The sequence below is a fragment of the Chrysemys picta genome, chromosome 2, assembly GCF_011386835.1.
Source record: "Chrysemys picta bellii isolate R12L10 chromosome 2, ASM1138683v2, whole genome shotgun sequence".
Lineage (NCBI taxonomy): Eukaryota > Metazoa > Chordata > Testudines > Emydidae > Chrysemys > Chrysemys picta.
The window spans coordinates 185146456-185174054 of record NC_088792.1 but is presented as its reverse complement, the minus strand read 5'-3'; the positions used below and the strand labels follow the sequence as shown (position 1 = coordinate 185174054).

General features: G+C 41.9%; 1 long non-coding RNA gene across 5 annotated transcripts in view; it reads left to right on the top strand.

The window, feature by feature from the left end:
• The window catches only part of LOC101942410 (uncharacterized), a 94641-nt gene that overhangs the window by 46809 nt on the left and 20233 nt on the right, over positions 1-27599 (top strand). The window contains exon 3 of one of the 5 annotated variants that reach the window (XR_010597981.1): positions 22670-22698. The exons of 3 other annotated variants lie outside the window; for them this stretch is intronic. This is a non-coding gene — a long non-coding RNA (uncharacterized LOC101942410). Of the gene's footprint in view, positions 1-22669; positions 22750-27599 lie in introns of all 5 variants that reach the window. One more of the 5 variants, XR_010597980.1, reaches the window with a different exon arrangement.

Here is a 27599-nt window from a genome sequence, read left to right as displayed (position 1 = left end):
GAGAGTGATCTGCAGTCGATTTGGCAGGTCTTTACTAGACTCGCTAAATCGACCGCCGGTGGATCAATCTCAGAGCTTCGATCCTGGCTGTAGTGTAGACCTGCCCCTAGAATTCCTGGAAACACAGATTCAAATCTTGGCATGATCAATTCAACTGGTCATTCTTGTGAGGCCATGCGTGAAACTTCGCCTGTAACAATGTTAGAGATCCCTAAAATACAGGTCTGTCGCATCTTACACGCATTTAACATGCGCGAATTCAGCTTTACGCGGTCGGCAAAAACAAAACAAAACAAAACAAAAAGAAAAACAACAATTTAAATAATGTTCCTGTAGTGCGGGCGATTCCGCCCGCCATTACACTCAATGTAATTTTGACTGTACGCAGTTTTCGCTTTACGCACTGACCGCGGAACGTAACCCCAGCATAAGATGAGACAGACCTGTACTTTACTTATCAGGTGTTTGCTTCTTCATCCTTCTCCAAAAATATCCTCCCCTTCAACTATACACATCTTCGATCCTGGCAGTGACAATATTTCAGTGGTACTATCTAGTTTGCAAAGTACTTTGGGATCCTTCAGGATGAAAGGTCTCACATAGATATAATTTGTTTTGTATTATAGTTAGAAGGCTGTTTAATTCCATTTTATTGACAAATAAGTATTTTATTAAACGCAACTTGAAGCTTGTAAGAAATTCAAAAAAGTGTTCAGACTTAGTTGCCCCTACTTATGATTTATTATAAGATGTTTTTATTGTAATCATTTTAGGGAGCATTTAAGAGAAAACTTTAAAAATAAAAGAAATTCAAAGACATGCTAATATGATAAAAATGCCATAAACTGTTAGAATGTTTTAAAATTATTAAATACAATTTTTAAAGTTAATTTGGCATTCTTGAAAATAAGAATTAGAGTGTTTGCAGAGCAGACATGGTGCTGCTGAGATAATGCTCAGACTAGGCATGGAATTCCTACAAACTAGAGACAGGAAAAAGTGGAGATTGTGCACTGACCTGCACTCAAAGCCAAGATCTTAACTGAACTACCCACCATCTCATAGCTGATGGCAACTTTTACTTTATTTATTTATGTAAGATGCCAAAAGGTGACTGGCACTATACATAAAATAGAAACTTCAATAAATAATCATATACAGGGTCAAATGGTCCAACTGTAGCCTGCAATCTGTGACACGAATATAAACAAAAATAGGAAGCTAAACCATCATTGATAAAATGACCCAAATAAGGAGGACTTAAAAGTTTCAAGATAGCAAAAGATGGATGATCTTAGATGAAGAGCACCATAGCTTCAGGCCTTCTTAGGAGGCTCTCCTCTGGATCCAGATTAAATCTCAAGATAATGAGAAATTCTGTTCCTGGGACACATGCAAAAATTCCTTTAAGGCACCCAGGTCCTAGATTATTAAAGGATTTTATATACTACAGGCATGTGCTGTGTTTGTCCTCTACGTGTCACAAGAATAGCAGCCCTGTTGAGAAAGGCCACTTGCCAGCACTACATCTTGCAATAAATTCACACACAAATTTAAAAGCAGCAGGTGTCTGTTGCTGTGAGGAGCCTGAGCAGATCCATGTCTAGTGTCTAGAAGATATAATGGCAGAATACAGCCAAAAAGGAGGAATTGTACTGTGTGTAAACCCACTTAGCAAGCAAGAACAAAAATATTCTCCAGGACCATTGTTACTCCAGAACAGAAGTGACAAAAAATTGGTTGTTGCACTGTGATTACTTTAATGAAATAGGCTGAATATATAAAATTGCAAATAAGGGGTGTGTATCACAGCATTTCGACTCTAGCAGTCAATACCATCACAATCCACACCTGAAAACTCACTGATGATAGTTAACAGAACATTGCCTCAAAGGGCTAGCACACAATAGTGTGGGGTTAACTGACCTCTAACAAAACACGAGAGATCATGTCGTTGAGGCTTCAATATATATTGTCCATGTGAGCAAACCTCTATAGGGTACATTTAAACCTCTGGCAAAATTCAAGATACACAGTTGAGGATTTTTGCATCCTGAATTAACACTTTGCTCAGCAGGCAGCTCCACATCAGTTATCCATAGGAATGAATTTAACCCCCCCCCCCCCACACACACACACACACACACAATAGGATTATTCAGAAAATATTTTTAAAATTATAAATATGCAAAATGGCTGCAGGCATGCTAATTATTGCAAACAAATTGTAAGCATAATCATACCTTTACATATTTAAATTTTCATGCATTTTAGCCTCATTTGTGAAAAAGGGAATTAATACATGTTTATAAACAAAAAACATTGTTGCATACTACATTTGTTATCATTTGCATTTTTTTCTCCAGTATCACATAATGTGATGTGCATCCACAAAACGTCAGGTGAATGCTACCATTTTTTCCCCTCTGTTGCTGTTCTTACCACCTTGAGAATGGCTCTCACTAAAACCAGTGTCAGACATACAATTTCCCACTCTCTGCCTTCTTTCCATTCGGAATTATTCCTAAAGGAAATTTCTTGAATAAATATATTTAACTATGAAGGAAAGTGCCAAAAGCGATACCTATCCTAGAGACAGAGTTTCTCCTTGTTATAACCAGAAACTGATGAAATGCACAGTAGTGGGGAAACTGAAGGCCGAAAAGGTCCATTTTTCACAGTTGAACCTCAGGTTTGCTTGCCTGTGCAAAGTCAAACCCTAGGCCTAGAAGTTCTAACCTCAGCCCCACCTCTTCTGCATCTCTCCTCCTCAGTGTGGGCAGCTAAGAGAAAATAGACAGTCTTACCCAATTATATATAGTCCTTTAAATAATAAGTCAACTGAATGTTACACCTTTCCTTATAAAGTCTCATGTTACTGAAAATATTTTATGGTGTTGCTTGAAATTGAATTTTGCTTCTCCTGTTATTGTCGCATTCAGTAGCTAGCTCCTGAATTATATTATGCACATCACTAAAGGGGGACAACGACTCCAGTAAGGTTTTGGCAACTCAAAGGGATTCCTCTATTTATAAATTAGTGTAACAAAAATAATTCATAAATGTTTTTCTTTTTGTCAGGACATACACTTGGAATTAATGTAGTCCAGGAAAAAAAACCCCACACCAAACCCCCATTTACTGAGCCATTCTGGTAATGACAGAACACAGTATTTTCTGTTGTACAAAAGATCAGAGAGACCTTCAGAATAAAGCATTTTCTCAACAAAAGGAATTGGTACAGGCTCAACCTACTGAAAAGATTCACTGACAATCTTAATGTATTCCTTTCAGTGAAGCCAGTTCTGTGTGCTCCATAGAAGGCACATCAGCATCTTAAATAAGCACCCAGGTTACACACCCTTCCAGCTGCTTGTAAGCAGATGAGAGTGAAAACACTTAGACAGAACCTGAAGGCTGAAACCAGCTGTTATCCTAGAAAATACATTTGTTTCATAAAACATCCTTGTAGATCAGAATAAAAATAAGCATCTTCACAATTTGAAAGAGTCTTCATTCTTCTCAGCTAACAGAAGCGAGTTAACCTTTCACACTCCAGGCAATTTGGGTGATAGCAGTCATGCAATGATAGATTTCATGATTCTAAGGAAAGGAAGGAGTGAGAGCAGCAGAATAAGGATAATGGACTTCGAAAAAAGGCTTTAACAAACAGAACTGGTAGGTAAGGTCCCATTGGAAGAAAACCCAAGGGGAAAAGGAGTTCAGGGGAGCTAGCAGTTCCTCAAGGAGACAATATTAAAGGCATAACTGCCAACTATTCTGATACAAAGGAAAGAGGAAGAATAGTAAGAGGCCAATATGGCTCCATTGGGAACTCTTTAATAACGTGAAAAACAAAAGGGAATGCTACAAAAAGTAAAAACATTGTCAAATGGATAAGGAGGAGAACAAAACAGCACATGTATGTAGGGACAAAATCAGAAAGGCGAAGGCACAAAACGAGTTACACCTTGCAAGAGACAAAAGGCAGTACGAAGAAGATGTTCTTTAAATACACTTTCCTTTGTCTTTCTCTTGCTCCGAGTGTAGGTCCTCTACTTAGTAAGGAAGGAGAGCTAATAATTAATGACATCAAGAAAGCTGAGATGCTTAATTCCTATTTTGCTTGTCTACACTAAAAAGTAGAACCAGATACTCAACACAATATTAACAACCAGCGGGAAGAAACACTAGGCAAAATAGGAAAAGAACAGGTTAAAGACTATTCAGATAAATTAGAGATATTCGAGTCAGCAGTGCCTGATGAAATTCATCCTAGGGTACTTAAGGAACCAGTCAAAGCAATCTCTGAGCTGTTAGCAATTATCTTTGAGAACTTCTGGAGGACAGGAGAGGTCCCAGAAGACTGGAGAAGGGCAAACATAGTACCTATCTCTAAAAAGGGGAAAAAAGAGGACCTGGGGAATTATAGACCAGTCAGCCTAACTTGCATACCTTTGGAAAGATACTGGAGCAATTTATTAAACTATCTGCAAGCATCTGGAAAACAACAGGGTTATGAGGAATAGCCAGCATAGATTTATCAAGAAAAAAAATCATGCCAAACCAACTTAATTTCCTTCTTTGATAGAATTAGTGATCTAGTGGATAAAGGGGAAGCAGTAGACATGATGTACCTTGGTTTTAGTAAGGCTTCTGATGCAGTTCCACATCACATTTTCATAAGCAAACTGGGGAAATGTGGTCTATATGAACTTACTATTAAGTGAGTGCACAACTGGATGAAAGATCATACTCAAAATATAAGTTATCAATGGTTTGCTGTCAAATTGGGAGGGTGTATCTAGTGGGATTGTGCAGGGGTCAGTCCTGAGTCCAATACTATTCAATATTTTCATTAATACTTGGATAATAGAGTAGAAAGTGTGTTTATAAAGTTTGCAGAGGACACCAAGTTGAGAGGAGTTTCAAGCACTTTGAAGGGCAGGATTAGAATTCAAAATGATCTTGATGAATTGGAGGCTTGGTCTGAAGTCAACAAGATGAAATTCAGTGAAGACAAGTGCAAAGTACTTCACTTAAAGAAAAATAAAATGCACAACTACAAAGTGGGGAATAACTGTCTAGGTGGTAGTACTGCTGAAAAGGATCTGGGAGTTATAGGGCACAACAAATGGGATATGAATTGTCAATGTGCTGCAACTCTAAAAAAGGCTAATAAGATTCTGGAGTGTATTAGTAGGAGTGTTGTATGTAAGACGTGGGAGGTAATGGTCCGGCTCTGTTCAGCACTGGGGGGACTCCAGCTGGAGAATGGTGTCCAATTCTGGGCACCACACTTTAGGAAAGATGTGGACAAATTGGAAAGAGTCCAAGGAGAGCAACAAAAATGATAAAAGGTTTTAAACAACTGGGCATGTTTAGTCTAGAGAAAAGAAGACTGATAGGGAAACCTGAAAGTCTTCCAATATGTGAAAGGCTGTTATAAAGAGGCTGATGATCAATTGTTCTCCATGTCCACTGAAGGTAGGACAAGAAGTAATGGGCTTAATCTGCAGCAAAGGAGATTTAGGTTGGATATTTTTAAACTCTGGAATAGGATGGTTGGATCACTCCCTGCTCCCATTCACAAATACATAATATCGCTGACAAATATAGCACTGGCTTACTTGGAAGAGTAACATTAGAAAAGTAATGGTGTTTTAGCTTCTTTTAATGTAATTTATTGGCTGGAAACAAGAATGATAGCCACCACTATGTGGCCAGCCAACATACCACAGACCACAAGTGATCCATGGATCACAGTTTGGGAATGTCTGATCCAGATCATTAGACATAGCTGCTCATAACTCTCAGTTACAAACACCATTTAATGATGTTATGCAGCATTAAGTAAAAATATCCTTTCTAATTAAAGCTACATTTGCACTTGAGTTAAACACTGGCATTTAATAAATCTTGCATGAGATGATCCTAAAGAAAAAACACACACTAAATATTTATTTTAATTTAAATGCTGTGTGACTCAAATGTTGGTAGCTTTAAGTCTCTCTAGTTATTATTCCAATCTCACAGTTGGGTCAGGGTTCAGTGATCTTCTCCTTTCTCTCAGACTAAATTGCATAAAAATGCAATGAGTTTAGCAGACTGATTCTACTACAGAGCCAGATCATAACTGGGGATGCAGCCAGCCTCCTCTTTTTCCTCCCACATTTAGTCACTTGGTCCGTGAGAACAGTGTGGGCTTGCCTGACTTTACACTATCCCACTCCCAATTCACCATGAAATCATTGTTAAAGAGATGCTTAGCATCACAGGCATCTCAGCAGGAAAGGGCCTCTTTTTCTAAAGTGGGCACCCCCGCCCCCTCTTTCCTCTTAACAGCAGAGTTACATGTTGTAAAGTATGTAGCCCTTTAGATTAATAATGAGAAGAGAGCACTGATCCCCCTGGACTCAGTCCATTTTAAAGCTATGAGAACTTGGATTTCTTTCAGTTACTGAAAAAATGAAATGCGGGGAGGGAAGGGAAAGTTCACATACACATCTCTTGGGAAAGAGAAAATTATGGAGACATTTAGGATACATATTTGAGCCAAATTTTCAAAATGCCTTCAAGCTACCCAGATTTGTGCATCCAAATTTGTACCCCCAAGTTACTGCTCCTACAGATATTTGAATGCTTGATTTTGGGCACTTATGTGACTACACAATTTGCATCTACAAATCCACATTCTCGGCAAGCAAAGACTACTCTCACAAGAACATGAAGCAAATTTGAGCACATAAGAATAGATACTGCTTTTGAAAATTTGGCCTTATAGGTATAAGTTTCCCCAGCATATTATTTTATGATTAGTAACCTACTATGGGAGACCAAGAGGTGAATTCTTTGTCAAACATATGCCTGATTTCCTCTGGTTTCAGTGGGCAGAGCTTAGCCATATAAATATACAGAAAAATAAAAATATCAATTACTCATCAGAAAAAGCTAATGTTTGGAAAAAACACTATTGATAGAAGTTAGTGAAGCTCAATCTGCGCAAACAAAAAGATGGGCCTACAGGGAAGATATACACAAAGTGCAGTGATAGTGGAGCAAATCCTTCTTTTCTCACCTTCCACACCAACTGCAAATAGTCAGGCAAATTGAGGACAGAATAATCTTTCCCCTCCCTCACTTTCCATCTCCCCTCTTCCCCACACTTAGGGAATGGAGCTACTCCATAGCCACAGAGCAGCATTGATTGAATCCTCAGCCCTTGTTTTCCCTCACGTTGGGGAAGGCCGGGGGGGGGGGGGGGGCATGGGGAAATGGCATGGGGATTCTGATTTCTGATCCACCTGCCCCCTCCACTGAGCTGGAGGAAAATGTGTCCATAAATGCAAATCCTAACCTTATTCTTCTCAAAATGCTATGAAACAATAGAAACAAAAATGTGCTAGCAGTCTCTTTTGGCCAATTGTTTCTTCTACTGATCTAGTGAATTTGATTATTACTGCAATATCCGAAGGTATTACTCTGTACTTCACTTCTTCTATTGTTCTGCGCACCACAAACAAAATTGATGGTTTTGATTTGTTTAAATAAAGCAAGTTCTAGTTTGGTAGCATATTCATTTCATTTTTTCCCCCACCTTAAGAAAATCCAGTTTTTCCATACATTATTTTATTTAGTATGTCAGTTCAGTTTTTGGTGGGAAGAAATGGTTGCTTCGTCATGTTAGTCTGTTGATTATGAAACAACAGGGCTGGCCTTACCATGAGGCGAACTGAGGCAGCCACCTCAGGTGCCAGACTGTGGCGGGGGGGGGGGGGGGGCAGAGTGTAGAAAATTGTGTCTGCTGCTGGTGCACATGTATTCTCTCTGCTCTAGATGCATACAGATGGTGGAGTTCTGTGCTGGAGGAAGGAGGGCACAAGAGACATAACAGGCAGACAGGAGAAAAGGTGAGAGGGAATAACAGAAAGCAGCAGGACCTGCTGGGAGAGAAAGGAGGAGGAACCTCTCTAGCACCCCCAGGAGCCTGGACTGATTAACACCAGCTTCTCAGGGAGCTTCCTGTTTCCTGCTGCTTCCCTGAACCCACTTGAGGAGAACAGGCAGTCAACTGAAGTAGTAGGAGCCAGTTAGGCCCTTAAGACGCTCATATCTTCCCTCTCTCAGGCCCAGCCACCAGCCTGTTTATTTGTCCCCTTCAACTGAGTGTTGAGAGCCACTATAGCTGGCACAGAACAGCAGTCATGAGTGAAAGAAGAAAACACCCCTCTGAGGCAGCATTCAGAAAAAGAAAGAAAGCAAAGGAAGCTTTTCTATCTAAGCAGGAAGGAGCTCTCCTGAGATACATAGATGCAAATGTTCATGGTGCCTTCTGGCCCCAGTGAGGATGTGAGTGCTAAGGAGATGCCTGATCTTCCAGTTAGTCAGAGTGCAGGTGACCTAGCAGCTACTGCAGCATCCATATCTCCATCTCAAATGGATGTAACCATGCACATTCCTGAAGAAAAGTGTAGATCAGAGAAGAGTGTGGTAGAGGCACGAGAAACAGCTGCTGCTGAGTTTAGTTCCTTAAGTCTAGATGATCCAGGACTGTGGACCCACTTGAGCAGTAGCCTGAGGGACTTCCTTGTACTGCATGGGCCACAGCAAGTGAAAAACTTCATAGTCCCCAAAGACAATCAAAATAGAAGTTTCCATCCAACACATTATTGGGGTGAAATCCCCAATGGTGACAAAGTAGAGAGGCCATGGCTTATGTACTCAAAAATCCAGAATGCTGCATAGTGTTTTTCTTGCAAATTCTTCCAGTCTAATGTTCCAGTCACATTGGTTCTACAGGAACAAAGGACTGGAAAAATCTGTCTAGAAACCTGGCATGCCATGAGAAGGCAGCAAATCACCAGAGAGCATTCCATAGGTGGAAAGAGCTTGAGATGAGACTAAGGTTAAAGGCCACCAGAGATGATCAGCATCAAGAGAAGATTGCATCAGAGTCTATTTACTGGCAAAATGTTCTGAAAAGGCTCACTGCCATTGTGAGAATGCTTGCTACCCAAAACCTAGCACTACATGGCACTTCAGATCAGCTGTATGTGCCAAACAATGGAAACTTCCTTAAAATTGTGGAGCTGATGGCTGAGTTTGATGCTGTACTCCAGGAGCATCTAAGAAGAGTCACCACCCAAGAAATGTACACACTACTACTACCTTGGAAAAACAATTCAAAATAAAATCACACAGTTACTGGCAGCAAAAGTCAAACAGAAGATTGTGGCAGATCTGAAGTCAGCAAGATATTACTCCGTTAATCTGGACTGCACACCTGACATCAGCCATACGGAACAAAATAACTTTAATGGTGCGTTTTCTAACAACAACAGAACCTAGTTAAAATGTCCTGCAATGGTGACTGTCCAAATATTTTCTAGAATTTATTGACATTGATGATACTACAGGAGCTGGTATGACAAATGTGCTTCTTAAACTGGAAGATACGGGAATTGCGATAGCTGATAGGAGAGGTCAGGGCTACAATAATGGTGCCAACATGAGAGGAAAGAACAGAGGAGTGCAGACACGGATCCAAGAGTTAAACCCTCGAGCTTTTTTTGTCAGAACTTGGTGGTCAGTGATGCAGCATCAGCTTCTAGTGAGGCTGCTGAATTTTTTAATGTAATTCAAAGCATCTATGTATTTTTCTCTGCATCAACTCATTGATGGCAAATTTTGAAGCAATCTGGGAACATTCTCTCTGACACTGAAACCACTGAGTGCCACACGATGGGAAAGTCAAGTGGAGGCGATAAAGCCTATCAAACACCAAATTGGGAAGATAGAGCATTCCATAGTTGCCATTATGGAGGATAATGCTATGACAGGAACTGTTTGTGGGAAAACAGTGCCAGAGGGAAATGGACTCACCAGAGACATACATAACTTCAAATTTCTGTGTGGCTTAGTGTTGTGGCATGACATATTGTTCGAAATAAATGTTGTAAGCAAGAGACTCCAAGGTGTTGACCTTGATATATCTGGAGCAATGGAACAACTGGACAAAACAAAGTCATACCTACAGTCTTACTGGTCAGATGAGGGATTTCAAAATGTTCTGAAGAGTGCACAGAAGTTGGCATAGGAACTTCACACTGAAGCTATTTTCCCACCCATTCAAGAATACAAGAGTCACCGAAGACGACATTTTGATTACGAGGCACGGGATAATCCCATAAGAGATCCCAAACAACAATTCAAAGTTGAATTCTTTAACCAGGTGCTAGATTGTGCAATACAGTCAGTTGAAGAACGTTTCATGCAGCTCAAGGAATACAGCAGTATATCTGGGATGTTGTATGATATTCCAAAACTCCTCATTATACCTGAAGAAAACCTACACCAGCAATGTAGGGTACTAGAGACAGTGCTGACACATGCGCGATCTTGATGCAAGTGATTTAGGTGATGAACTGAAAGCCCTTTCAAGATACATTTCAGCAGGATCAACTCCAAAGGCTGTATATATGTGCACAAATAAGATGACCACCCTCTTTCCAAATGCTTTTGTTGCTCTGCACATACTTCTAACACTTCCTGTAACAGTTGCCAATGGAGAACGCAACTTCTCCAAGCTGAAGTTAATAAAAACACATCTACACTCCACAATGACACAGGAGAGGCTGGTCGGCCTTGCAACCATCTCAATGGAGCATGAGCTGGCCCAGAGTGTGGACCTTCAGCAGGAAGCAGTTCAAATCTTTGCAACCAAGAAGGCACGGAAAGCACCACTTTGATTATTCAAACAGATAAAAATGCCAGTGTTTACGATGCAGACAAGAAAAGTTACATTTGCTGTTCATGCGTTTGAAAGTTAAGTGTTACTTAAAATTTTTTGAACAAGGCATTTTAAGTTGTTAGTTCTCCTTTATTGGGGTAGGTAGCAGAGCAGGACCATGAGAAGAGTAGAACAGGAAGAAGACAGAATTGAGACCTTTCAAAGTTTTGGCCCAAGCGAGCGGGCATGGGGGCGTCATTTGAGCTCCCCGCCTCAGGTGCCAAAATGTTGTGGGCCAGCCCTGACTAAAGATGACAGCACAGTGATTTGCCTGCTTCATGCTTTAAAAAAGGTTTAGTCTCATGATGTAGGAATGAAATGGGAGATTTGAGTAATTTTAATTGCCCAACCTTCTGTTGAACTGGCATACAAGTCTGAAAGTTTAGGAAGAACATCAAACCACTCATCTAATCTTTATTCAAGGCAACCTGATGCAGATAGTGTGACAAAAGTCTGAATTCTAACTGGTGGGAGTTAGTATAGAATACCCCAGTTTTGGAAGGGATAACAACTTGCCTCTATCAATAAACAAATACATGTAGGTCTCCTTATTTGATCAGTTTGACAGGCCCTCAAATAAAAGGACAGATTTGCCCATCATTAATGCAGAGCTACTTGAAACATTTCTAATATAGATCTGTCTCAATCAGGCCCACCCAACAGATATGTAATACCCTGGCTCAAAGGAGAAATAATACAAGACTGTTGCAAGTTCCTGTCTCATCTGTCTGGTTAATGGATTTTTTGTAATGCTTTAAATTAACAGTATACAAAAGTGGGATTAATTAGAGTCTAACATTGCTGTGGGTTAGTGGGTTATACAGTCCTGCAAAGTATATCTCATTTTAGGGATTCCAATTGGGATTTGAAATTTTCTAAAATACTACACTATTCGATAATCAGTTAATCAAAGACATTTGAGAATATTCATTTACACTGCTATATTACTTCAATGTACAAAAATGTGCCTCCTGTGGCCTTAAGGCACATACATAAAAATTACTTCAAAAAAAAAATCTATACATCAGTTGAATCAATGTAACTAACATTCCCAGCCATGCAAAACCACAGACACATTCCCACCCCTCAAAGCTCCCTGCACAGGAAATGGGCTTTGCAACATGCAATGGAAGTCAACTATTTTAGGCTGTCTCCAACAGAGGAGAAAGAATTCCAGAATAGGAGTTTCTGCACGGAGAATGTTCTCTTCCCTACCATGTCCCAAATGAGTGGCTAGAGTACAAAAAAAAAGTGGTCTGAGGTACACAGAGCCCAAGCTTCTAATGACTTCTACAGATTTTAAAAATATCTTTAATTGCACCCCAGAAAAAAAAACGGGAGTCTGGGAAGAAAAACGAATATATTCCATCTATGAAACACCTGTAAGCAGACAGAAAATTCTGCACTAGCTGAAGTTTGAAGGATGAAGGATCTTCACAGGTAGCCCCAGTGCATTGAAATACAGAGGAAAAAAAGCATATAAGCAAAAAAGGTTGCAACCTCCTTGTCACGCAACATTTGAAAAAAGCATTCTCAGCCACCAGATTATCAAGATGTGGCAAAGGAACTACTAGGATTCCTAGATTGCAAACTTCAATAGGCAGTGAAGGAGAAATAGGCATTCCCTCCTGGTCAGGGATAGCTATAGCCACAGCCATCTCCTTGGGTTATTCCCCATCAGACAACCAGCATCACCTTTGATCAGATCAAGAAAGAGATTCAGCCAGCTGACTCTAATCCAACCCCAGTCTCATCCAGGCAGCAGGAAAGTTGAACAGCTGCATCACCAACATAGTTAAGTTGAGGCAATTTAAGTTGCAGTGTTAGTACCCCTACCAGTTTCACATATACATTGACTTATACTGGTTGTCTACTGAACACCACTTGGAAGTTAAAAAGTGTAGGTTTGGATCAATAAAGTTCTACATGACTTGGGACCTTGTTCTCTAGGACAGTGGTCTCCAAACTTTTTTGATCGCGCATCCCTATCAGTAAAAAAATTTTGAGCACGCACCCCTTGTCGCGCCGGCTCTACCATTTTTGCTGAAGCAAAAAAAAAAGCTGCTCGGACTCCTGCCTGACGAAGAAAAAAAAAAGCGCTCCTCCTGCCGCGCACCCCCAAGGATCCTCTTGCGCACCCCACTTTGGAGACCACTGCTCTAGGAGACCACCTCTTATCACCATTACTCCTGAGGAAACTCTGCACCACTGCACAATGCAGAATTTGTTTGTGTGTGCAGAATTTCCTTAATCCTCCACCCCACCCCACGCCCGAAAAGGACTGCAGAGCTGCTGGCTGCCACTGTGGGCCGCTGGACCCGGCAGAGTCCATCTCCCAAATAGACAACACTGTAGGGAGCAAGGGTAGGGAGCTAGAAGGTTCCTGGCAGCGGCAGTTCTCAGCATGCCCTGAAGGAAGGAGGTGGCATTCAAGAAACTCCATCCAAGCCCCCACGGGACCCAGCATCAGGCTGTTTCTCCCTCTGGATCCCTGGGCTCTGGGGAAGAAGGGGGTCAGAGAACCGGAAATGTGTTGTCATAGGGATTTCTTTAACTCTCTATTCCTGAGGGAATTTTTTTTTTGGTGTCTGTATTTTTACAGACATACTTGCTGATGGGTATTTTGAAATAAATTACTAAAATAATTGAAACTGGCATGATTATATATAGTGTTATTTTGACAAATAAAATATGAAGATTTTAAAATATTGTGTGCAGAATTCCCCCTAGAATACACCATGTTATATTGCCAGTGTCGCAATTAGCAGAAGTGATCAAGCTGGAACAGCCTCAGAGTAGATGGCTGATGTGTGGAAGAGGTGTTTAACGGCAGCTTGGAATTATTCTTAGTTTTGTTTACTGTATTGCACAGCACCTAGAATAAGTGATAGGTACTTTATGGATCCAAAAAACAAATTTAAATTAAAATAAATGAAATTGAGCAGGAAGGATGGCAGAATAGAGCCCTGAAATACTGCACACAAAAGACCTTTTAAGTTGGTTCTCCCCTCGGGATCAAACATAACGTCAGCCTTTCTGCTATGGTCAACACTTGATTGTTGGCCAGTGTTAGAAGCAATTACTCAGCTAACAAAACTTGCGCACATAGGCGCCAACTTTCCAATGTACCAGGGGATGCTCGACTCCTGGCCCCGCCCACCTCTACTTCTTCGCCCAAGTCCCCACCCCGTAGGGTTACCATATTTTGTGCCTCCAAATGGAGGACACTCCACGGCCCACGGCCCCGCCCCCAGCCCCGCCTACACCCCCGCCCAACCCCGCCCCCTCCCCAAAGTCTCCGCCCCCTCCCCTGCTTCCCGCGAATATTTGATTCGCGGGAAGCCTGAAGCAGGTAAGGGGGGTGTGGGGGGAGGAGGCGCGGCCCAGGCTGGCCCCCCGGCGTTTCCAGCCTGGGTCGGCTCGGGACCTGGGGTGCCGGCCCCGGCCGACCACCCCCGGCCCACCCAGCACTGCCGGCCCCCGGCGGCCCAGCGCACCCCCCGGCTCCCAGCCCCGCGGGCCCGGCTCCCCGCGGGCCCGGCTCCCCACCGGCTCCCCGCCGACCCGGCTCCCCGCCGGCCCGGCCGACCCGGCTCCCCGCCGGCCCGGCTGACCTCCCGATTTTCCCGGACATGCCCGGCTTTTGGGGATTTCCCCCCGGACGGGGATTTGAGCCCCCAAAAGCCGGACATGTCCGGGAAAATCCGGACGTATGGTAACCCTACCACCCTGCCTCTTCGCACCCCCATCCCCCTCCCCTGACCGCACCGCACTCTCGCTGATCGTGGCAGGCGGGAAGCAATGGGGGGGGGCTGATAGAGGGGCTGCTGGTGGGTGCTCAGCACCCACCGTTTTTTCCCTGTGGGTGCTCCAGTGCACCCATGGAGTCCGTGCCTATGCTTGCACAGTCTCCACCATACCCAGGCCTAAAATCAGATTGAGAGGGGTTAAAGAAATCTGGGGACTCCAGATTTGTGTGTTGAAAATACTGAAGTAGGACTAAAACAAAACAGATGGCAGTACACTGCCAGATCCAAGTAATTCTAACCTATTGCAACAACAATTTTAAAAAAGAATATTTGCTGACTCTATAGCAGTTCTCAGCCCCGAAATGTCAAGAGCACAGCAATCTCAAGGAAAGAGACAATAAATACATTTAGTGGCCACAGACTTTCCATAAATCCCATGGATTTGGGAGCTTACTACCTGTCCTCTCCAAGCAGCAAAGTGAAATTTACTAAAAATCTTAATCCCTGGAGTGCTGAGACAGCACTTCAGAGCTCCAAATTTTCATATATTTCACTTGACTGCCAGCACACTGAACTCAGCAGAGAGGCACAGCAGGGGAGGGCAACACAAGAGCAAAGGGTGGGGGGAGGGGTAATGTCTGCATAAGGGCTGCATTGAAGGTGAATGTAGAAAGACAAGACAGATTAGTAGCAGAGGGGGAAAGAAATAGTGTGGGAGGTAAATAAAAAAAATATAAGGATATTTCTAAGGGCATTCTATGTCAAAAAAATAAAAATTCTGCACCAAAAAAAATAAAAATTCCACACACAATATAGAAAAGATCTGCAAGATTCTGCAAATTTTATTTGTCAAATAAATGTGGAGGCTCCAGCATGGCATTAGGAAGCACAGGCCACTGGCTGCACAGAGGTGGGAGATCACTGTGCAGCTCTCCCCCACCCCCCCGGCACATGGACTCAGCGGTGAGGCTGCACCCAACCCTGACACAGCGCAAGGACCGGGCCTGCTCCAGAAACACCCCAGAGCCCTGCCTCTCTGTGCCAGGTGCACCAGGTGTGGGCAAGCAGGCTCAGCAAGGCAGGACCCAAGTGTGGAGGAACTTAGTGTGGGTTGAGAGGGTTCTGTGTGGGGCAATCTGGGTGCGGGTGGTTCAGTGGGGGATCTGGGTGTGCAGGGAGGGAGATCTGGATGCACAGAGGCTTGTTGGGGGGTTCTGGGTACAACGGTAATGGGACTCTGTAGGGAGGTCCTCGTGAAGGTGGTTGGGGTTTAGCAAGGGGGGTCTGGTTGTGGGGGTGCAGATGCTGGGCGAGTGGGGCTTAGTGGGGTGGGGATCCAGGTGCAGCTGTTTGGGGCTCGGTAGGCTGGGGATCTGGGTTCAGGTGGCTTGTCGGGGTGGCCCAGGTGCAGGGGGTGGGGGGCTCGGCGGGAGGATTTGAGTATGAGGGGGTCTGGAAGCACGGGAGTTGGGTGAATGGGGGAGCAGCTCCCTGTATAGTGATCCCTTCCCCTGTGGCTGAAGAGAAATGGCAGGAAGCACAGGGATGAGGGAAGTTTGCAGTTTCCTACAGCCGGGGAGAAATCTGGAGGTGGGTCTGACCCGGCCCTGGATGCCATGCAGGGGAAGAGGAAGCCCCGTCCTAACCAGCCCAGCTGGGATTAGCAGCTGAGCCGGCGCAGGGTAGGAGCCACCAGCTGGGTCTTCCCCAATCCCGTCCTCTACCCCACAGTGATTTACCTCTCTGCCTGCTGCCTTGGGCACCGGAAACATACTGGTGGGGAGGGTCGCATGACCGCTCATGGCTTCCCTTTGCTTCTCCGTCAGAAAGTCATTTTTCTGCAGGGAAGCAAAGAAATCTGCTGGGAATATGAATGCTGCACCTGAGCAGTGGTGCAGAATTTCCCCAGGAGTAATAAGAATTAAGTTGGAGTTGTGTTTTGGTTCATTTTTTCAAAGAACCCCAAAGAAAAAAAGCAAAGCAAAACCCAAATCAGTCCTTTAACAGGGCTTCAACAAAGTTATACATCAACTATGGGCCATACAAAAGTTCACAAAACCTTTACTGAACATTTTGAGTAACCTGGATTGAATAGGAAGATTATAATGGAACCTGAAACTAGATGAATTTTGACTGCTTTTTTGTACTGTTGGGACATTTTGCACATCATTAATACTGATTGGCTTCTCTCTTTGTTGTGAGCATCTCAAACACTGATGAATGTGTCTTCACTGTATCCTTGCGGGGTATGAAAGGATCATCATAAAAGTGAACGAAGCACCAGAGAGATTAAGCGACTTGCCCAGGGTTATGCAGGAAGTCTGACAGAGCTGAGAAATTAAATCAAATCTCCGGAGGTCCCAGTCCAGTGCCTTAATCACTAGTCCAACATCCTTCCCTTAGTAATAACTCCTGGTCACGGAGTTTCCAAACGCTAGAATGGGAAACGGAAATCAGCCCCACTGAAAAGAAATGGGACATGTTGCCATTTTCAGTTAAGGCCAAAAATTCACAAGTGAAGTCCTGCTGTTCCTAGCATCATGAGCAGCTTTAGCCCATACACCCACACAGAGAGCTTAATATTGCAATACTCATAAAAGTAACCAAGAGTTGGCAATACAGTATCATCAGTGGTCTGGCAGATGTACAGATGAAGATGGTTCATATAAAATGGAACTAACATGATGTATGCCAATTTTCACCATGATCATTTGGCTCGTATGTTGCATCCCTGTCCACTACCTTTTATCGGTTTCTCTTCACAGACTGAACTGTATTTTCCTGTGTCTGTAGCACAATTTGTACACTTCCATAAAGATACGTAATCCAAGTGGAAGGCTGATCTAGTGACTAAGGTACTAGCCTGGGACTCAGGAAAGCCAAATGCGTATGCCTGCTTTACCACAGGACTTCCTGTGTGACCCTGAGCAAGTCATTTAGTCTCTTTATGCCTCACTACTTAATAGTACTTCCCCTCCTCAGAGCGGTGTTAGGAGGATAACTATATTAAATATTGTGAAGGCACTCATTATTTTGGTAATGAGGTCCTAAAAGTATAACAGATAGATAATTACTTGGTCACTACATGCCTGGACTTGATTTAAGGGAGAAATCATATAGGCTTTACATCTCATCAATCAACTAAGGCATCCAGTGCCCACATCTATATATATTGTTTGAAGGTATTTGTATCAAGTGTATCACACAAGTCCAATAATAAGATTATAAACATTAACTCCTATTGTTATTACAGTGAAGTTATGAGATCATAAAAGACAATGAAGGAGCACAAACAGCCTACAGTTCATGATGAAAAGATCGTGCACATTAATATACCAGTTTGGCTACAGTTTTTCCAGTACACTAATTTATAAGTGTTGACAAGCCAAGTTGTATTGGTGAGAGATTTGTAGAAACTGCAAGGTCTAGTAATGTTACTGTTAATAATACCCTCATATAAATTCACAGTACACCCAGACCTTGAATACTGCGTGCATCTCAACCCCATCTCAAAAAAAGATATTAGTACTCAAAAAAGTAAAGAGAAGAGCAACAAAAACTCATTGCTTGGGGATGTTGTGACAGCCAAAAGTATAACTGGGTTCAAAAAAAAAATTAGATACGTTCTTGGGGGATAGGCCATCACTATGTATTAACCAAGATGGTCACGGATGCCACCCCATGCTCTTGGTGTTCCTTAACCTCTGACTGCCAGAAGATGGGACTAGATGACTGGGGAGGGATCACCTGATCATTGCCCTGTTCTGTTCATAACCTCTGAAGCATCTGGCACCAGCCAGTGTCTGAAAACAGGATATTGGGGTTAGATGGACCATTGGTCTGACCCAGTATGGCCATTCTTTTGTTTCTTTTGGCTGATAAAGCTATGTGAATGTATTCTTTTGCATGTTTGATGTACTTTACTTTCAAAGTAGGTAGATATTGGGGGATAAATCTATAGGAGCGTCAAATACCTTGCTCAGGGTTTTCTCAGCTGCTTTCGAAAATTTCTCCTGGAAAGGGCAGGACCGTATCATGTATGTCAGATGATACATGACATCTGGGGCACAGAGGCAATAGCTTATTGAAGGAGTATTTTTGCTTATATATAGTAAACATGGTAGCAACATAAAATACATAACTCAGATACAGAAATATGACTTTAAAACAATACTCGTCAGAGTAGTTCAGGTCTGTATCAGTCTTCTATTATACATTCACATAATTCTATAGACAATATCTTATTGGCATGGTGACCTTCATTTATATAACTGACAGCCAGTTAAGGAGAACAAAACACATAAAATTCAGAACACCCCTCTATATATCTATGAAGGTCACCATGCCAATAAGATATTATCAATGGCAATAAATAGATGTAGAAAAGAAGTGCTCCCAAGTCCCACAATTCAACAGTTCTGTGAACCAACATACAGAAATCTCTATTGCCAAAAAAGTCATATGGGTCCTTGATTTAAGAGGGAAATTAAAAATACAGGCAGGACAGACAGACTTGCTAAGCAGAAAGCAGAGTAGTTTTTCCTTTCTACAAAGATTCTCAGTGCAAACCCCTAATTCATACACCTGATATACGTTTAGGATAAGCAAATGTGCCAGTTTCTACTGAAATCAGTGTTTAGTCATCATTTCAGGAGAGCCAGTCAGGGTAATATGCAGCAATCTCTGCCTGTCTCCTTTCTCTTATCTTTGTGGCTCCTTCTCCCACTGTAACATTCCAACTCTTCCCTGTCTGGCTCCTTTCCCACTTCCTCTCTTAATCAAACTCAGCAGCTGCCACTGTGCTAGGCCCTGCCTCCACCTTTACCACTGTGACATTCCCCAGAGTACACGCTGGACTGTTAGTGTCTCCTTAAAAATTTCACCCTGGGATGCCTCTTATATTGCTTTGCTGGAGAACAACCACCTCTTCCGGTTCCACTCACACACAGCCTTCAGCATGTAAATTCATACCCATTTAAATAAAGAAGCACTCTGACCAGTCATTCATGAATTACATACAGGGTGACACCTGCAAATTCTTAGTCCCAGACTTTCCCCAAGAAATGTGCATCTTGTACTGCACAGTACCCTCCTGGACAGTACAAGCTCATAGTGGGTGCATCATTTCATCAAAGGAAAATTATAATGCACCAACCTTATCCCAAATGGAGTTTCCACACAGATTTCAATCCAAACACACACTGGTTAAGATAATAAGGTAAAGTTTATTAACTACAGAAAGATAGATTTTAAGGGATTATGCATAAATCAGGATTGGTTACAAAAGAAAATAAAAAAGTAATATCCAAGCTAATACCTCACTTAACATGCAAAGTGAACTTAAAAGCAAAGATTTGGTCTCACCATGAAATTCTTAACAGCTATATGCTGGGTCTCCTTCCAGCCTGGGACCACTACCCCTTAGCTCTTCGATAGTTATTGTTGTCATTAGCAGAGAGACAGGAGGAGGAGGAGAGGTGAAATGGGGCCCGCTATGTATTTTTCTCTCTTATACCACCCTCCCCTCTTTGAGGATTACCCACCACTGGGGTGTAGGCAACATGTAGTCCAGGGGTGGCTGAGCCACATGTGGCTCGTTTACTATTAAAGTGCAGCTCTTGGAGCCCTCCATCCCACCCCCATTCCCTGCCTACCACACTGGGGGGAAAGAGCTCGGGGCTTCTGCTCTACAGCAGGGTGCTGGGGTAGGGGCTTCTGCCAGAGACAACTGGGGCCTGCTGAGAGTGGGGAGCACAATTTAAAGGTTTGCCCCCCACACCCTGAGTCATACCCCGCCAGCCACACTCTCCCCTTGCCCTCAGCAGCCTCTCCCTGCAGCGCCCAGATGTTAGCTCCACATGGAGAGGCAGCAGCAAACAGCTGGGAGCTGCAGGGAGGTTGAATGAGTCAGCCACAAATGCAGCTGTTCTCCCAGCTGTCTGCCGCTGCCTCTCCCCACAGCCTCAGCTCCCAGTTTGCTGGCTTCAGCAGCTGCTATGCAGGGGGCGGGCCAGGGTCACCATGTTACCGAGTGAGCCAGCAAACCCTGGCAAAAATCTGGGGGAGGGCACGTGACCCCACACGTCCCCCTCACACATTGCTTCTGGCTTCTGCCCAGCAGGAAGGGGGAGGTTTCTAGGGGCTTCAGCGCTGAAGCAGGAGTGGGGCTCCTCCTGTGGTGCTGAAGCCTCAATCCATGGCAGGTGCGCCTCAGCTCTCAAACTTCTGACGATTGCCATATGTGGCTCAGCAGGTCAGTAAGTTTGGCTACCTCTGACATAGTCCCTCATGGACATCAGGATTGAAATGTTCCTGTGATGCAATGTAAATTTCTTATTCACACCTTCCCTATGCTGGAGAATGGCTGCCTATGTAAGTGATAGCCCACTTGACTTTGTTGATACTTCTCTGGTAGTGGCAGTGTCTCTTTGTCTCTGAAAAACTGGTTACCCTGAATTACAACACATTTCAGTAAAAATCATACAGTAGAATCTCATAACTTCACATATAGTGTTGCTACACACTTCAATGGGATAATAATATTCAGCAGATTATGAGTTTTCAAATTATACAAGGCATACTCTGTACAGGATTGATCAGTCTTGTAAAAGTAGTGACCATAATAGTAGACTGTCACAACAACCATCTCCTCTGATTCTTCAGGCTTACCATATTTTAGCCTATCTCTCAGATGCCACTCATGTAAATATGGCAAATTCACACAAGAGGAGACAGAAAAAACAGAGAGAAGCAGACTAGGGCCTGGTCTACATTTAAAAGTTTTGCCAGCATAGCTTTGTTGGTTAGGTGTGTGGGAAAAGTCAGAACCCATCCAAGTGATGGCTACATTGCAAAAGCCTTAGAATAGACACTGTTACACAGACAGAAGTCCTTCTCAAGGTATGGCTTAGTCCATTTGAGGAACGGATATAAGCTATACCAACAGATGGACTTTTTTGCCAGCATAAGCTGCATCTCCATTAGACGTGTTTGCCAGTGTAGCTATACCAGTATATCACTCTCAAAAAGACAAATCCCAAAGGGACATAGCCTCCTTGCAGATTGATCTCTAAGCTAGGACCTTCAGACAGTTTGGCTGGATATTTAGTCTATGTCCATCACTGGCAATTTTATGTCACCAAAGCTTTTGGACACCATGTGATCGCTGCTCGGTTAGCAACATTCTTTGGTGAATATACTTCATAATTAGTTTGTCAACTCTAATATGGCTGTAGCAAGAAAGACACCAAAACTGAACCAATGCTAATGGATGCAGTTGCTGGACTCAACTACCAAAATCCTCATTGCTGATATTATACTGCTACTAAATATGGAGGAACTGATGAAGATGATGAGACTCAAACATCAATCTGCTGCTCTTCAACCTTCCTCAGTCCCACATTTCACTGCTGTACAAGAAAGCTGGTATAACCATGCTTCCATAGATCTGCAGCTTTGTAGAAAGCTTCATGTCATGACATCTCAGAAGCTACTGCATGGCCTGGAACATTTTCCTTTAAGACCTCAAATACACCAATCATATTGCTTTGTTAGCTCGATCTGGTGAATTGCTGCAGCTGATGGCCAGTCTGGTCAGGCAAGCAGCAGCATGCCGGGTCCAGTTATTAATCCAGATAAATCTTTACCATCAAGCAGCTACCAACCCTAAATTACAGTCAGCTAAGTATTAACCTGACGCGTTACTGAGCAAGTAGCAACTGTCAAATGCCAGTATAGCTATACCAGCAAATCCTTACTAGGGTATGTAAGGCCTAGTACATGACATACCAAGGAAGATAAAGGCAGCTCCTGGGTCCATCTTCAGCTGTCATTTAGGAGGCAGGAAGGGAGTTTTAGAGGAAAGGCAGTGAGAGTGGAGATAGTCACAAATGAAAGCCATAAGGCTAGAGCAGGAACTATAACATTCCCAGCTATCACATGGTTCCTCCTCTCCCTCCCCACCCCCAGTCTTACTTCCCACACCCACATATTATAACCATATTCCACCCAGTTGCCACTCCCCAACTGCATACCCAAAAACCATCTGACACCCACAAGTGACATATCTATCTTGTCTGACCCATGCTTTCTCTTTATGGTGAAAGTGCTCTTTGTTCCCTCCAATCCGTAGGTCTCCCAATATTGCATGTGCCCTGAGAGGTATGCTCATTCACAGGAGTCTACTATTCCCTTTAATAAAGAAAACAGCAAGTATATGCTTATGACAATTATTGTTTCCATCTTGGTTATATAAAGCTTAGAATATATTAAAGTAAATACAAATCCTAAGAAAATAATTTCTTTCAAGGACTTAGTTAAGAGGTTTGGTAGTAAGTACAACTTGTAGAAAAGTCATAGAAATTGTTTCTTGTCATACCCATTGATGCAGGAGTTAGAATTTAAGTAGCAGCTGAGCTACATCTCTCATTCACTCAGGATTAGTCTCAGAAGAAATATAGTGGAACACTAGAAATGCATCTAATTCATTATCTTTGCAAGATTCTAAACGTATTTATTGCTAAAATTTTCATACTTATTAAGAACCTAATAAGTAGCTGGATTTTCAGAGAGAATAAAATCCTGCAGTTCAAATCCAAATCAACTGAGGTATTTCTGCCTCCACCTTTGAAACTCAGACTGCTTATTTAAGTCCTAAATATGGATTTTGGTGCCTAAAGTTAGGCATTCAAATTTGAAAATTTTGGCAAGTGCTAACATTCCTATGTCCTGATGCTGATAATAATGATTTATTCATTGCAGTATATTTATTGTTTTCTTTCTTTTCTTGCAAATAAGCAAAAATACATTAAGAAATAAAGCTACACCTCTACCCCGATATAACGCGACCCGATATAACACCAATTCGGATATAACGCGGTAAAGCAGTGCTCCGGGGGGGCGGGACTGCGCACTCTGGTGGATCAAAACAAGTTCAATATAACGCAGTTTCACCTATAACACGGTAAGATTTTTTGGCTCCCCAGGACAGCATTATATCGAGGTAGAAGTGTATTTCAAACTCAAATGAGAGAGAAACATTTTGAAAGAGGAAAATGAAGTAAGCATATTTTAAAATTATGGAACTTTGGAGAGATCCTAGTTACATACGCTATACATAAAAAATAGTTTAGGGCAAGGAGGAGGGGGAGGGGGCCAAAAAAAAAAAAAAAAACCAGGAAAAGTCAATAACTCTGCTGTGTAGATCTAGTGGATAAATTCTACATTGGGGACCACATATCAATGTTTCTGCTGTGGCAAGCTTTTCTGTACTGCCAATATAGCCTATATACTCCTTTTTGGGGGCATCTTCCCTTTACAATTACATAATCAGTGTTAAAGACAAAAAAAAATAGACTGTTTTGGTCTTTTTCCATGCACATTTTAGGAGCATTGCCCATACACAGGCTGACACCCAGAGTGACAAAATTAGCAAGCTATGTAAATGAAATGAAGTTGTGATGAATTTGCAGGACATGTGTCAATGAGCTTAAAAGGAAGAAAACATGAAAAGAATTTTTCAAAGTGTTAGTTTATTTCTAAAGGTTCCACCTTTCACTCCACTTGGTTGCAAATTCTTCAAAGTAAAGTCTATTTCAAGCCTAATTAGCAGTAATGCTGCTGACAGTTTTTTTTCCCCTGCTAGCCCACATTTTCAATAAGAAAAAAAAGTTGAAGGTGGGGGTAAATTAGTAAGAGTTGCTGTAAATCAATTCTTCTCTTATAAAGATAAGGTTTCAAATGTGGCATAGGTCACAAGAGATGAGCTACATGTTTTTACTCTGATTTAGCAGACAAAATCACCACACAAACGACAACTAAAAATTGTCAGCATGGTGCCAGGATTTAAGTACATTGACTAAATCACAATGCATTTGAGAAAGTTGTACAACCTGTTTCTAGAAACTAATCATCAGTACCTCTAAAAAGAAAGGAAAAGATAAAAGTCAAATGATAACATAGCTAACTGACAGCTTGACAAATCCCCCTTTTACTCAAACTGTTTCTGGCCATGACAGTTTGAAAGGAGGAGACGGCAGACCCCAGACAAACATTAAGATGATCTCACACCAATACTCTAAAATCTTGAATTACCCTTCTAATTGAGGTGAGACAAAGATAAAAATGTGAAATACAAGATTAAATGCTCTTTGCACTAAACATCCGTTCTCACAGTTACTGTATTGTCTTCTTTGGGATTTCTAATTAGAGAACAGAATTTAGCCTTGAATATGCTCTTAGCAAGTACAAAACTTCCAGTATATTCAGAATACGTCTCTTTCATGATTTCATTATTTAATAGTGACTTAACTCATAACCCAGTTACAGAATTGTTTCCTAAAACAAATACTTATTGAAGTCCAATCAAATATTTTGAGGACTTAAATATCACTATGTAGTAACAGTGAATGTGTATGTTTGACAAGATGACACGAACATGCAATGTGAAGATCCTATTAATTTAACCTTTTTATATACAGTGTCAAAGCTATGCTAAAAGATATATGATGCTGAGGCATGTTGAACAATGACTTTTACTAATTACTTTCTCCAGATAGCCAATTTCTCCCTCTTGTTGGTGTGACACTAATACACCATTTTTCCTGCATCAGGCATTTTTAGAAATAGGAAAGTTGTGGCTGCCATGTACTCTCTTCCTATTATAAAATTTAAAACCAACCCCCCAACACCACCAGCCATTGGCAACATAAGCACTCCTCTCTAGGCCAACATATCTCCCCACTATCTCAGGAAACATATCATTTATGAGTTTTGAGAAGTAAAATAAAAGTTAAGGCATCAGCCATATATAACGAAAAGCTTCTCAAAGCTGCAGTCACGCCAACTAAAGCAGAGTTTAAAAAACAAAAACAAACCACACACACACAAACACATACACACACCCCTTCAAAGGTTTTCCAAAACTATTATAAAAGGAACACTTAAAATTGTATTAACCCATTCAACGTCACCAAACATAGCGGATACTTCTTAACATTGCATTGACAATAGTGGAACATCATTCAACTCAGAATCACAACATATGGTGAAAGGGACCAGCACCAAAGCAGTTAAAAGTAAAGCTCCTCTTAATTAGAATTTAAAATGAATTTTAGAACGCAGACAGTATGCATGCACAGCAATAGCATAATCCTGAGGTTTAAGAAATCCCTAATTCCTCATTGACACAGCAGCCCATAACAGCTCCTTCAAACTCTTGACATCTATACAGTCAAAAAAATAAGCTTTATTAAAAGTCCATAAATGTGGATATAAGCAGCAGTTATAGCCTAAAAAAATTCCTGTCATGTAAATACATATTTAGAAGGCAGCAGCTCTTAGTGAACATTTTAGAACTTTTATAGGGTTATCCCCAGCATCCTCATAGCAGCACTCTTGGCAGCCATGCAAAATAAGGTGTAGCACGGATATATACAGCATTATTTCACATTTTTGTAATGCTTTTCATCATAAAGAATCTCAAAACATTTTACAAAGTACACACAAGGAAAAATTTCACCCATCGCCAAAATGCAACAAATTTTGCGGTGGAACACAGTATCTATTTAACAATGTATAGTAATACCACAGAACAGCTTAGGACAGAAAGTGAGAAGAATATGGTATCTAGTTGAAACAGTAGAAAAATTGTAGGTAGTCAGAACATAGTAAACCTGGCCAGAACACTAGGGGCCAACACACCTATTGCTGCAAATAGTTTTATAGGATCTTTTATGACAATAGTTTCACAGGATATCATTTTTAAACTTTCAGGACCTCAGTTTTGTATATGAGAATGAATGTAACTGAAGTGGTACAGTACTTACCCTACCTAGCACCATGCTGGGACTTTCAATCAATGCTTACTGAGAGTCATACTGTGCCACCTGCTGAACTGCCATCACCACTTCTGTGATCCTGCCAGAGGTACCCAGGGTTGTGAGGCACCTCGCTACCACCTGCCCTTAGCATGTGGAAGCCTTGTCTGCGGATCAGCTCCCCAACTCCACCAGCCATAGGCAACATAAGCACTCCCCTCTAGGCCAACATAGGCCCCACTATCTCGCTCTCTACAGATATTTAGAGATCCATTGCTTCCAAAGAAGCAGTACACCCTGCTTACCAGTTACTCCACCTGACACACGGCACTAAGGTATGTTTATAGTGAAAACAAGTGAACATTTATTTAACCAAGTAGATTCGAGTGACAGCGAGTAAAGATATTGGAAACAAATAAACAGTTACATATACAATAAAATCATAACACACTTTCAAGAATATAGACTCACTTAACCAGATGCTTTCATGTCTCAGGGCAATGCTCACACAAAGTCATTGGAATATAAGAAAGGATTGGTCTGATCCAGTATAGCTAGTCTCTGACAGTAACCAGTGCCAGATGTTTCTGGAAATTGGAGGTTTAGGGAGAACCAGATCATGGGGTTGCATCCCTAACCATCTTGGCTAATAGCCATTGATGGCCCTATTCTCCAGGTTCTTCCATCAAATCCTTACAGCATTTTACAGCTAGGTTTAGCTGTGATCTTGTTTATGGGACCTCTTCAGCCCCCAGAACATGTATAACACCAATGGAAGTGACAGGATACTGCTTTAGTCACTGGCATGCATAGTAAGATAAATGAAATATAAAATAAAAATTAATTTGTTGTTTTTAAACTATTTTCCTTTCCTTTATTTCTGTTATGTCCTATACAAGTTACACAATCAAAGAGCTTATATGGGAACCCACTCAATAAATAAATAAAAGACACCAACTTTTGTTCATTTTTCAGCTCCTGACATTTAAAATATATCCAGCATTTTGTATTGAAGACTGTTAAGGAAGCCAAACAACTTTAATTCTGCCCTGTAGCGATGCTCTGAAAGCAGTTGGGGAGGGGAATGAAAATAACCTAAGTTTGTCTTTTAAAAAAAAAAAAAATTCAGTTGAATGTAATATTGGACCACAAACACTACAATGCCTTAATCATAATGGTGTGATTACTGCTGGCATCACTAAAGGGCAGAGTCAAGGTTGTTTGGGTGCCCTAACTGTGCATTTT